This window comes from Fopius arisanus, unplaced genomic scaffold (assembly GCF_000806365.1).
Source record: "Fopius arisanus strain USDA-PBARC FA_bdor unplaced genomic scaffold, ASM80636v1 scaffold00127, whole genome shotgun sequence".
NCBI classification, from domain to species: domain Eukaryota; kingdom Metazoa; phylum Arthropoda; class Insecta; order Hymenoptera; family Braconidae; genus Fopius; species Fopius arisanus.
In genome coordinates, this window is record NW_011887866.1 from 262,010 (window position 1) to 275,841 (window position 13,832).

The 13,832-nt window shown below is 38.4% G+C and overlaps 1 long non-coding RNA gene across 1 annotated transcript; it reads left to right on the forward strand.

The window, feature by feature from the left end:
- Positions 1-3,015: 3,015 nt before the first annotated feature.
- LOC105271916 (uncharacterized) lies at positions 3,016-6,825 on the forward strand. The gene is made up of 3 exons (XR_892689.1): positions 3,016-3,185; positions 5,339-5,793; positions 6,278-6,825. It is a non-coding gene; the product is annotated as an uncharacterized lncRNA (long non-coding RNA).
- The last annotated feature ends 7,007 nt before the right edge of the window (positions 6,826-13,832 follow it).

A 13,832-nucleotide genomic window follows, 5' to 3' on the forward strand; every position in this document is an offset into this window, starting at 1 on the left:
TTCGTCTCTGGTTTATATAATTTTTTTAGGTCGCTGGGTTATCATTTAAATTGGCTAATTGCAAGGCGATTGACCCTCGACATTAAGAGGCCAGGATAGAGAGGTCACCAGCCCTCTGGCTAACAATCAGACACTTCCGGTGTGTCGCGACGATTTAACTCTGAATCATTTTGATACGATGTATCAATGCTTCTGGATTCTTTGTCTCAATTGCTGTTTTATTTGTTTATTCATGACTCATGGCCTTGGGTGATTAGACATTTTGCATTATTTTGCTGGGTAATTGGAAAAATATCGGAGATGTCAGTGGATTTCCTGTTGGCGCCCACCGGATTTCACAACGGAATTATTATCTTCGGGAAGTCACTGGTCATTCGCCCAGGGAAGAGAGATTTTAGTTTAATGAACTATCTTTGATTTGTAATATTTTTTTCATGATAAATTTCGGCGTGAAAAAGGGAGAGCGATATATTTTTTTGAAGGGCTTTTCAGATAATCCGCGAATTTCCGCGGAATTCGTTGGGTGAGAAAGAAAATTGAGAGATTATCTCGGGAGTGAGAGGGTTTAGAGGAAAAAGTCATTGGACTTTTTCCCCGAGAATTCCCTCATCTCCAAAAAATGTCGGATAACATTTTCTCTCAAATTTCAGGATCTCGAGATAATCGAAAAAATATAAGATTGAATTTTGAGAGATTAGTGGTATATCTACTGAATTTTTATATTTCCGCCTGTCATAATGGAGAACAGCGGGTGTGTGTCTCGACCATTTCGAGTTCTCGTGTCTCGCTTCACCGGATATGACACGACTCTCGAGACCCACCCACCAGGTCGCTAACGTGGTGGAGAACGGGTCACTCGTCTTTTATTGCCAATTCCCACATTCGCTCTTTCAAATTAATTTTTCTCCTCTCCTAACCCCAAAGACCTCTGGACCCTCTCCAGACTGAAAAAAAAAATAAAAAAAACGTTTTCCATAATTAAATAAATATTCAAAAAAAAATTAAAAAACGATTCAATGAATTCCACAAACCAGTAATAAGAGAGAAACAATTGGAATAATTAATAATTAAGAAATTTGAACTGCCTATGATATTTTTGAAAATTTTCTAGTAATTTTTCTATTCCTATTTCTCCAGGGCCATCTGTCGGGACTCTCCCTAACTTCGTGGGTCAATTTGACTAATTGATCTCTGGAATACAAAGAAATGTATCGCGAGGGACTTCCGGTTGGACAGTTTACGTCGGAACGTTTGTAAATGTTGTGTGATCCTTCGTCTGAGGAATGTCAGGGAAAAATGGTCGCGATAAAAAATATATTCAAGGCGTCGATAGATCAACGCCCACCTGTGCGTCTAAAAATATATCAGTCCTCTCTTGCGAAAAAATTTAATGGTCTTCTCCCGTCACATGTCACCTCAATCGATCGGAGAAAAAACGAAAATGTGGAAGCATCACGAGCCATGAGTAACAGTAAATAAACAATTATAAATGGGGGAATATCGCGCCCTTCGATTCGGAAAAGGAAAATGTCTCCGTCTAGATCTCATGTCAATATTTGGTTGCAATACTCACAAGAGCATTCTTTTTTTTAACGAAGTATAACCAATAATTATCGGGACAATAACCTAGAACAAAAGAAAATCGTCACCAGTGAATACTGATTCGATTATTTAGAAAAATATTGGGTTGCAGGATTTTTTTATTATTGTCTTTTCTGAAATCTTGATAATTGGGTAGTACTCGGAGGATATCTTGATGAATTCATGAATTTCCTCCTTGGAAAATTGAATCAGACTGGATTGATATAGCAACCCAGAGGATTCTGTTATGATCCCAGGGTACATCCATAAACCTTAAGCCAAACAAAGTGGACCCTGGAGATCTGGTCACACCTATTACCCCGAAACTAATCGCTTTGGTAACTCAACTCCCCTGGAACACAGTTTTGTCGTTAAATGTCGACCCAAAATCTTCTTACGAAACGAAACAATAAAATTGAGAAATGGGACCACCCAGAAAGAGAGAAGAAATCGAGATTTGCATTTTATTCGGTATCTCCCAAGCTGTATATTGACTTCTATCTTGAGAACAGCGAGTTTTGGAAAAAAATATTGTTAGACTTTTTTGGAGATGAATAAATTCTCTACAATTAAGCTTCAACTGACTTTTTCTGTCAACCCATTTGATAGGGAGATGGAGACATTTTTCCACGGGAATAAATTCGTATTTTTGTATATTCGGGTAAAAAAAGTGCAGTGAAATTATGAAATAATGGAGTCAGTTATCAACTGATGCACGTGTTCCTCTGGGTATTGATTTTTATGACATTTCGAGGGCGAAAAATCATCTGAGGACAAACAACTCTTCATATTCGCCAGTGAGTATTACCATATCTTCATGATTTACGACGTCGTAAGACTTTCGGAGATTCAAGGTGCAGATTAATATTTTTTTCGACGTTTTCCTTTCAATATCTTCAAATCTGCAAAGCTGATAAATTTCCCAGGGTAATATTTAAGACTACGATTTTTCGCGAAAATTTCTTATCCCTTTCCTATCAAAGTTTTAAAATTATCTCCTTGAAAAATAAATTATTCAACGATTTATGGGCGATGAATCGGCGAATCTGATTTTTTCGATTTGAAAACGTGAAAAATCCAAAATTTTATTCGTTTTCAAAAATATAATAACAATAAAAATTCCACAGTATAATATTCTAATTCTTCTTCAAGGTATCAATTCCGTAAAATTAAAAAAAATCATGCATGAATTATTGGTGGTGGGGGTAATCCCGCGGTGGGCGTTTGAACGGAGAGAGAGGGACTGTGTGGGTGAGCAAAAAAGAGGGCGAGGGGGAGGAGAGGGAGGTGAGAGGGGTAAAAAAAAAAAGAGAATGAGCAGACGAGTCGGGTCTGGAGGGTTCCCCATTGCACTTGGGATGGAGTGAGAAGGACGAAAAAGGGAGCTTTGGCTGTTGTGTTGAGGAGTGGAAATCCACGACAGTCGCGCGTCACGCGGCGCACCGTACGCACGGGTTTTCCTTGCGTTGCGTGTGGCAATTTTCTCCTTTTTTTCCACCCCGTATCACCCCCCCGCAACCGCCTGACCACGTGAATCCAAGGGAAAAAATGGGACAGTGAAAAACCGCGAGTCGGTCAAATCCGCGGGAAATTTTTCAACCGAGGTAATTTCCATTTATTGTTTAGTTGGTTTTTTTGGGATTTTTTTAAAAGGTTTTTCTAGGTTTTATAGTGCTCAGTGATGATCTATCCGGGTGATGACATGGGGATTTATTTTTATCGTAGGGATTATTTATTTTTATGGATAAGTGAGAAAGTGCTGAGTGAAAAGTTGAGTCTGCGGGTCTCTGTTTACTCGGGAAATTGGAACGAATGGGGGATGGGGATTTGATTTTTTTTTTCTCGATGGTTTTTGTTTGCTGAGTTGTGAGGGGGTGTTTGGGGGTAGGAGTTGTGCGGAATTCGATTGATTGATAATTATTGGGTGGAGAGTTTTGGTTTGGATTTTACTCGGGAACGAGTTGATCCAGGGGGAAATGGTATCATACTTTTTTTGTGGGGAATTCAATTTTCTGGCAAAAAGTTCTTTTCACTTTTTTACGTAACTCCAACTGTGATCGAGATTATGGGCGATTCATTGCGCAGGTCGCATCAACGCGCGGTTTGTTAATTTATTAATTACCTCGTTAATGACTCGAGCTACGGCGAAACGTCTGGGGACTTTTTTGATGAGCAGAAAATTCCGAACAAAAAAGTTCTTTGACGTTTCGTTGTGGCTCGAGTCATTCAGAAGATAATAAAGGAGAACACAAAAATCGTCAATTTTTTTCAACGTTTGCCTGATAATTATTATCGATAAATGTAGTACACACGTTCATTGACTGTTTTTTTCATTCATTCATTATCTCTAAAGAATAACCGGTAGTGGGGGACTCTTTCTTCTTTATCAGCTGTATCTAATCGACTTGCTGAAGCCCCAAGCAAAAGAAAGAATTTTTTCTCGTATTGACTTTGGGTGTTGAATTGTCTGGGATGCGCCGGGAATTTAATGCTGTCCCCAATCGGTGACCGGTTTAATTGACTTTCCGATCTGGGAAGGGGAATAACCTCGTGCAATCCTTGTTAGGTAAGACTGGATGTCAAATCGCACCCAATCCGAGGCCTTCAACGACCTTTTCAATTTTTATTCCCTATTTTTACCCCCAAAAAAACTCGATATATTCCCCACGCGAAATTTTAATTGATATCTCTGCATTCAGAGGAGATAGCGAAATTTTTCTCAGAACCTTTTTTGTAGAGTGAAATGAGAGCTGGAAAAAAGGTCCTGATGAAAATTTCGCCATTTCTGTCAGACTCGGGAAATAATTAAAAATTCTAAGAAAGTAACCAGTTGGGATGAAATTTCCTAGGGATCGGTCAATAAAATCGGCCGAGAAAATTTCCCAGTCAATGCCTCTTGGTTTTAATGTCTCGGTTATTTATCAGAGTGATTACTCACTCTTTCACGGATAAAAATTAATGGAAAATCCCCGATCAATCCTAATAATTTAATTACCCGACTCACTCGCGAGATGATAAATTCCCAGGGTGTGGCACCACGAAACCACAAATTGCGGTTGTGTATACTTATGTATCACACGTTCTCACTTAAATCTTGAGTCACGTAATTTCCACCTCAAGTTAGAAGTTCAACTGCACATACTCCCCCGGAGAAATAAACAATCAATTATTGAAGAAAGTCATGAGGAAAGGTCGAATGGCCGTCCAATTGATAATAAATGATAATAAATTCATCTTGACCCACATGATATCGATTTATTTTGTTCCGATATTTGCCCCTCAATTCCGCAATCTATATCTCCCCCTTCCCTCCCTCCAACAGGGGAAACATCAAAGATAAGAGGGGCAAAACGGAATGAGAGAATTCAAATCGTTAGCGATTCTGCCGCCACTTGGCTGAATATAACTCAAAATTGAGAGGAGATAGAAAATTTTTCGATAAGAAATCTTATCTAGCTCTTAAAGTTCCCTTCCAAAAAGGTTATTACCAACTTTCCGTATCTTATCGCAATTTCGAGTTATCCTGAGACGGAAACATCGAAGGGATCCACGAATTTCGAGTGTGTCATATTTTCAGTCATCAATTCGCTGAATATAACTGGAAATTGAGGAAAGATATCGAATATTTCAATAAGAAATTTTATCTAGCCCGTAAAATTCCCTTCAAAAAAGATTATTACGAAACTCCCGTATTTTTTCGCAATTCCCAGATATCCAGAGGCGAAAATCCGAAAGAGTAATTTTTGTTGTATTTCAGATTGATAAAAATCGTGGCGAACGGGATAAGACAGCACAAAAAGAAAATTCAAAGTTGCGAGAATTTCCTACGATCTGCTTGAGTGGAAATCCGATATATTTGCACCGTTCCCGATGATTCAATTAAATACCGGGGGCCTGACGGAGTGAGAAAACGTCGACAGACGGAGTAAAACACGAGAGGAAAAAGAAACAACGGGAAAGAGAGAAATATAAAAAGGAATAAAAAAAAGCGGGAGAGGAACAAAGGGAAACGGAAGGAAGAGGGACTGGTGTTCCGAGGCGATGAGGAGCCAAGAAATTCTTGGAATTCCAGGGTGACATTTCCGCTCGGTGGAATTCAACTTGGCAATGGGATATACCTTCTATTGAATTGTATTGACGACGAAACAATTATGTCGGACATTCAATACATAAGATATCCCACTCTGCAGCAATCGAGTGACGAATTCAATGGTCAGTACTCCTTTTTTTTCAGTTATTATATTTTTTTCTGATGATTTTCCTCTCACCTGACCGCAGGATGCGAGTCATTGGAATTCCCCGGCGGTTCCTCGCAGGAAATCTCTAAATTATCGGTTTTACGATCTCGGGGTTGTGTAGGGTTACGAATATATAATTAGGTTCTATCGATTTTGGAGGAAATTTCCGGTGAAATTGAGAGAAATTTAACCTTGTCGACATGAATCAAATTGAATTAATTATCCTTTTGAATTATTTGAAAAACTCATTGCATTTCAAGTCAGGATTAATTTTTTCGATTTTCACGAAGAGAAAATTATAGAAAATTGAGAAAATGATTCTCCAATGATTTTTGGATTTTTGTAAAAAATTCAATGAAAACGTTTTTTTTTATGAAATTGAATATTCACAAAATTGAATGAGAAATTGAATTTCATTCATGAAAATACAGAATTTTTGGTTTTCGGTGTGATTTCAGCGCCTACAGGACACGTGAACAAGATGTGGAGTAATCCAGGAAATACGTAGGACTGATCAATAACGATGACACGACGCTGAGCGAGATGAAAGGAGAAATGAGCAATTGAGAATATCCAAGGAACAGGGAAAATCTTTTCTATTTGTTTTGAAGAGGGGGAGAGAGAGTAATCCACGGTCAGTGTCACTTGGATAGTCACACTGAGAGCATTAATACCCCAGCCACCCACTCACAACCATCAAATTCAAGGAGAGCCAGTCATATGTGTTCTACAACTACTTTTAATCCACTTTACACTGACAACTTGATGACTGCCCAACAGTGAGGGATTTTTCTCGGATGGAAAAAGTGCTGGAGAACTTTCAGACTCTCAAAAAATTTATCCTGTGATTTAGTGAAAGTGTTCAGTGAGTTTTTACGGAGTGTTCATTGTGCTTGTGCTTTTTATTTTGTGGAACTATTGAGATACGATGCTGAGATACTTGCTGGTACTTGGGGTGTTGTCCTCTACCTGGGCCAAACCTCACTCCTTGCTGTATGCTGATGACAGAGTGGTGAGTGGTTTTTGCCTAGATAAATACGATTTTAATTGGAAATGTCATTTTTGAATTTTCGCGAGAGGTGGAAAAGTAACCTGCGATATTTTGGGTTTTATCGGGAGAAGGGGTGATTTTGGGGGAAAAAATCAGAGGAACTTTATTGAGATTAATATATTTGCAACGGAAAATTCTAATGAATTTTTCTCCTGAGATGGCTCGGTGGCGAGATAATGATCGATTCAACGAGATTGAATTGGTCGACTCTACGGAGAATCATTGAATTGAGATGATAAATGAATTCGAGGGCAATAATAACAACGAAAATTGATGGGTATGGGTTCTTCGAACTTTTGTATACAACTGGGGTTAAGATAGGGGGAGATTCAGGGTCCACGAATTAATGGGATCGATGCCCCTGGAGCGATAAGAAGGTCAGAGTGGAGCACAAAGAATTTTTCTCATCTCTTGGTGTCCAACGACATCTAATCCATCACTGACGTGATTTTCAACTCCTCTTTTCCCTCTATTTGTTCCATCAACAGTCCCTCAATTTCTGAGGTCCCGATCGACTCAAAGGGACTCGAGAAAAAAAAATAAACGATGAATTTGCGAATTTTTGCGTCGTCGACGCTTCTGGCGCACAATAACGTCACAGACAAACAAAATTACTTCTGAACATCAAAGGACTTCTCCTGGTATTTTTTCTCATAAGGGTGGAAGGGTGATGGATTCACCCTGAGGCATCCTATCCCCAGATATGGATTATCGTGGTCGTGCATCAAATACCGGAAGTTATATCCGAGAATTCGGGAGAGGTTTTCATGGGTGGATTTAGTAGTCGTGTTATCGCACGAGATTCGCTCGAGAATTTCAGATTAAAATTGGAGGAATAGGAGTAATCAGGGGTGGTTCGAGGGGGTGCACCTCTGGTACTTGGCCCTTTTAATTTTTAGTCAACTTGGGTGACGGGTTGTGCAATCGTTTATGCAATGGGTGATGAGGTAAACAAATAAATTTGAAAAAAAAAAGTAAAATAAATTCGGGAGTAACCCGCGGTGCTGTAAAACCTGTAGAAAACCCTTTACCCAATGAAACGAGTCCACGGGCATTTATATTTGATCGGAGGTCGTTAACTGCAGGAAGCGCCGGCGCATAAGTTGGGACTTAAGAGTCGCGACGTGACGAGCTCATACAAACGTCGAAAAAAAAAGAGGAAAAATAAAAGAAAAGAGCGAAAACGGAGTGATCGAGGTGGAAAAACGTGATAAAGCGAGGAGCGAATAAAAGTCGAGGAATCGTAGGTCGATTATGACCGATCATATAAACCCGAGTAGGCGAGTGACGGTTAAAAATAATAAAAATAAAAAAAATCGAGAGATATCTCTCGAACACTCCAATGAAATGCTGGAGCTGCTCGTTCAATTCTTCCAGTGCCAATTATCGGCCATTAAGGGTAAAAGGGAGGTAAAAAAAAATTGAGAGCCACTCCGATCCCATAGAAATTTTCACCAATTTTATTTTTCATTTTACGATGGGATTCCCCTCGCAATGTAAAAATCACTTACATCTGTGGCTCGTGCTGGGTATGGGGTTTATAATCAACCGAAATTAGTTAAAAATAATTGGAATTAATCTATTGAATTTTTGAGAATTTTAAGAAAATAAAATTATCCGTTTTATCTAGTGGAAAAAAAAAATATCGGAATAACCGAGTCATTCCCGAGTCAACTCGACTCGCATTTGCACTGACTAGTAGTCGAGAGATAACTGGAGTAATTAATTTTAATTTACTTTGTAAGATACCGAGAGAAGGAAATGACTCGAAGCAGAAGAGATGCTCATCCCTTCAGCAGCCCCTCGGCTTGTGGAACTTTCCCATTTCCTAATGTTTCCAACTTTAAATTTCAAATGAAAAACAATTGAAATTTTCAACAAGTCACTTAAAACATCTGGAGAAATTCAAATGTTCGCGCGATTTCCACTCGGAGTTCAACAGCCAAGAGTAAATAAGGAATTTAATTAGTTTTCAGATTATATCTCAGAATTGAGGGTAGATAGCGATATTTTTGTGAAAACACTTTTTGTGGGGAATGAGGAGACCGACAAAAAATGTTTTCACGAAAATTTTTTTAATTTGCCCCGGTTTCAAGATATTTTCGAAAAACCGACTTGATGCTCTGGTTTTTGCATTTTGGACCATGGGAATTATTTATAAACAATCGGAATTCTGTAGGTAATTCGCATATTACAGGATTAATTTTTTTTTTGTTGAGAAAAGGATTTTAAATGGTGAATTAAATCGCTGGTTGGATTAGAATTCATTGAATGAGAAGGAATGATGAGAAAATTAATAAATTCCGAAATTTGTTCAGTTCGAAATAAAACAGATGTCAGTTATTCATTAATTATAGACCTCATCTCTCAGGTGAGTTGCAAGTTTCTGGTGATGGATGGTGAAGCTGATGAGGATATCAAACGTGAAAAAAAAAATTCCGAATATCTGGTTTCACGGGAATTTTAATGAAATTCCAACGGCGAGATGCCCAATAGATCCTGATCGAAAGATAAATAAAAAATTATATAACAAAGGATAATTCCACACAAACGTGTGTTTCAAATGTTGATCAAGTCGACACTCCTCCGAGCAATAACCAAAATATAAACGAATGAATGTTTATTGAGATGACTCGATGTGAGAAGCCACCGGTGGCAGTTCAGCAAACAAACATCCACCAGCAAATAAAAAATTTTCATACTCTTAAATAATCCATAAAAATAATATAAATGATTCAGTGTGTGAGATACAACGGGTATTCCATCACAACAGTCTATAATATCAAGGTTTTATTTGTTTACCTCATCACCCAGCACATCTCCAACATACGCTGAACCATTTGATAAACCATTGCACAACCCGCCACCCATGTTGACTAAAAATTAAAAGGGTCAAGTGCTAAAGGTCTGCCCTTACGACCACCCACCCTTAGTGTTTGACCATTCATGTGGCATTGTCCAAAATTATGTGTTTCTCTCGGGGTGTCTGGATTTCACACAAGTATTAAAATTGAGTTTGCGGACCATTCAGCATGTGCTGCCAGATCGCAACCGGGGCTTGTGATACAGAAATGAACGGTTGGTAATTAGTAACACATGTGTGGAGGGAATGGTCTGAGCATCTCGTATTTCCCATTCCTGGCACATCCCAGGCAAGCCTGTGTACACACGCCGAGAGAAAAATCACCCGTCGTGTTTTCCTTGGCCGAGGGATTATCGATCATTGTCATTAAACTTGAATCAAACTGAGAGAAAAAAAAAGGCGTAATATATTTTCCACTTGTCCAACACTTGGAGTCAAAGGAATTATTTTCGTATTTCCATGCCTTGGATTTTTCTCAGTGAAAATCAGTCTTCAGGTTTTGACTGAAGATCAGATCAGCAGGACATGCAATCTGAATTATTTTCAAGTCTCAGGCATGTGCAATTTTTCAATGACGAAGTGAACGAAACTCTGGTAAGCCGTCTCAGAATCTTTGGAATCGAAAATCGTAACGAATCAAATGCGCACTTTACCTACAGAATTACATGCAGGCATGTGCAATTTTTCATTGACTCAAATTAATTTTCCATCGGTGTAACTTGACTTAGATCAACTGATAATATTTTTGGAATTGTCATTGACAGCGAATTGTTGAGGACCATCTCAAGCTGATAAGACATTTGCGAAAATCATTGGTGTTTTGTTGGTGGTTTTTTTTTTTTTCGTTATCAGCTAATCTCTTCGTGATAGAGTTCACAAGACAGTCGATTGATAAACGAGGGAAAACTCGGGGGTAAAAAAAATGTTCACCCCGAAAAGCAGAATACGAACCTGGTCCCTGTCTCGACTCTGGTAATTAATCGATTGCGAGGGCCTAGTACTGGTGGCTTGTCTCCAACAACCGTTGATTCATCGTTTGACTTTCAACCTTTGCCTTCACCTACAAATCGTTCATCTTTCCAATGTCACTCTAGATAAAAACATTAAGCCTAATGGACCGGTGTCTTTATTTAGAAATGGTAATCTGAATAATTAACCCGCGAAATGGCATGACTCAAGTTTGACTCACGATATTTCACTTTGTTATCGATTTATCTCGAAAACTATCGACTTGCGGGGGAAAGGCTGAGGGACTTTTTTGTAGCTAATTAAATTTCTGACGAAAAAGGTATCTTGGTATTTTTTTTTTAAATCAATAGCTTTTTGATTAACGGATATTTAAGGAAGGGAATAATTTGAATCATTTCGCTTTGGCTTTTTGTCTCTAAATTATTTTGACTTTGGCTTTGGGACTGGCTCGGTCGATAATAGAACAGACAAGAAACTTCGCCCGATGATTCAGTCATTACTATAACTCTCCGGCTGTCGTCTGACGCACATTTCAAAAATTTCAAACACGTGGCGTTCAGCTTCCGGAGAAATGCGAAATAACGAGAAATTTATTTACTGAATCTGCCAGAATCAAATCGCCATTGCACTTCCTGCAATTTTTTTGCAAAAAAATTCCTGAAACTCTGAACTTCACTTAAACGATTCAATAAATATTCGTTATTAAAAAACAATTACACCATTTTTATTGGTGTCAATTAAAACCAAATATTTTTAAAAATTCAATTGAACTGGAATTTTCAATTTTTTTTGCTGTCGATAATTTCTTTGATATTATTATTCCCTTCTCGATAGATATTCGAGACAAATGGAAAACTGGAATAGATGTATTTCCTGTTGAAAAATACCACGATGTCTCGATTTGTGTCCATTAGTCTCTCGTCGGTATTCACCGGCTCCCGGCTAATGAAATTCGTGATACTGTTTATTCATTCTGCACTTAGACCACCCCTTCCAAAAATAACGATTCACCCGGTGGAAAAAGTGAAACACGAGAGGGGCTTTTCTAGGGTATATGGGAGGGCTCTAGGGCGACTCCCCGACGCGATGAATCAACGGGTAATAAACACGAGGGCGTCGCGACGCCATCCGATCGATTCCCCAGTATGAAACCCACACACCAATAATCTTCTAAAAAAAAAAATATATAAAGCGAATTGGCAATTTTTTGAAAAAAAATAACGCGCATTTTCATCACTCGGTAATAATTCAAAAATCGATTTTTTTCTCTAAAGAAAATACGTTCCATTGTTTTTTTGGGTATGTAGCCTATTCTTCCGGTATTTTTCTTCAATTTCCATCTGCTGTTTTTGTGATTCCATGGGAAATTGTTTATTGTTGATTCCATCGGCATTCCCCTATTTTTCTTTCACGATGAAAAAATAAATAGCCATTTTTTTATTATTTTTTCTTCCTCGCTTATCACCATGACCCGGATCTTCTGTTATTTTCCATGGGATGGGGGAGACGTCGAAATCATTGGATGGAGAAACTTGCGAGATATATTTTTCCGATAAAGAACTTCAATCGCGACTTTTCTGATGAATACAAATTTTTGCGAGGTGACGAGTGATATTTCAACGAAGATTACTCGTGATTGGCTGAGAGGAATTCCAAATGTTTTCCGCCATTTTGAAGAAATTTTTAAAAGCTTTTAAATGAGGGCTGGTTGATTAACATCGAATGGTTGGGAGCGGAGATATCCGGTATTGTTTCCGATTTCGTAACAATGGATCAATCATTTTGCGAAATTCCTTTGCCATTTGTTGCGCGGATTTCTCAATGATTAATGGGTCGTGATAGGTTATCTTTATTGAAGTGATCGGGGGATATTTTATATGCGTGTGAAAACATGGTAATACCGCGGAATTCGCGCAATTGGTGACTAGATATCGCGATAATGATTTTAACTTGTAGTACTAGCAATTTACGTTCCTTTATTTCAACGAGATAAAAATCACTGGAATTGCGTTGCAGTGAGCAAAATTGCGACCCATTTTAAGCCAGAAATGTGGAGAAAGGAACGTTGGAGGCGTCCTCTCCAAGGACGTCATACAAATAATTACAAAACGAGGCAACTGCGATAATTATTTCGTCTTCATACACAAGAATTCCGTATTTTTTAAAGATATCACGAAAATGAAGGGAAATTTCGAAATTTTCATAATTCACTTTTTTGTCGGAAATTTCGAGGACTACAAAAATTGTTCTTACGAAATTTTTCTATCACCCCTCAGTCTCGAGATATCCCCGGAATGACTCTCAAAACGATTTCACCTACTAAAAAAATTGGCGATCGGCATAAATTGATCCATCACTCACGGGTGAAGTAAAAATTCTTATATAAGAGTGGAGAAAACACGATTACTTGAAGACAGTATTTCCGTGGGACGAGGGAGTTGCATCAGGTGGAAAATTGCCTCCTGTCACTCTATCTCCTGTTACAACAATTTGTACTTCACGGGTACATGAAGTTTATGGAGATAAGAGGACAGACTTGAGAGAAGGTTAAACCAGAGAATCAACTTTGATTGTTATCCCGCGTATTTCGAGTGAAATGTCATCATCAGGGACGCAATCGATCCGCAAAGTTGCGGAATATCTCGAGACGCAGTGGTAGGGATTCCCCGAAAGCCTCGAAATCGTAGAGCCAAGAAAATTTGCTATCTAACGAAAAAAAAATTCATGCCAATCGCATGGTAATTGACTGAGATAATTCGATAAATCGGTATTGCCGATCATTTTCGTTTTTCACCGATATCTCAAGAACCGCTGGAGCAAATTGACTCTTCTTTTTTTCATTCTTCAGGAAATTTTCCGATCTATCGAATGACCTCTCACCTTTAATTTTCCAGCAGACGCTGAATATTCAACGCGGATTATGAATGACCCTCGAAATTAAGAGATTGGTTAATTAGAATTTTGCACCGATAGCATAAAATTAACGAGAGAAATTAGCGATGAACTCTAGTAGAATTTTCCTACCACAAATCCCCTTGAATTTAGTATTCCATCCAAGTTTTGATTAACCAAATTCCATTGGCCGTAATACCATTTACGGTTCGTTGATTTCATCAAAATTTCCAGTGTA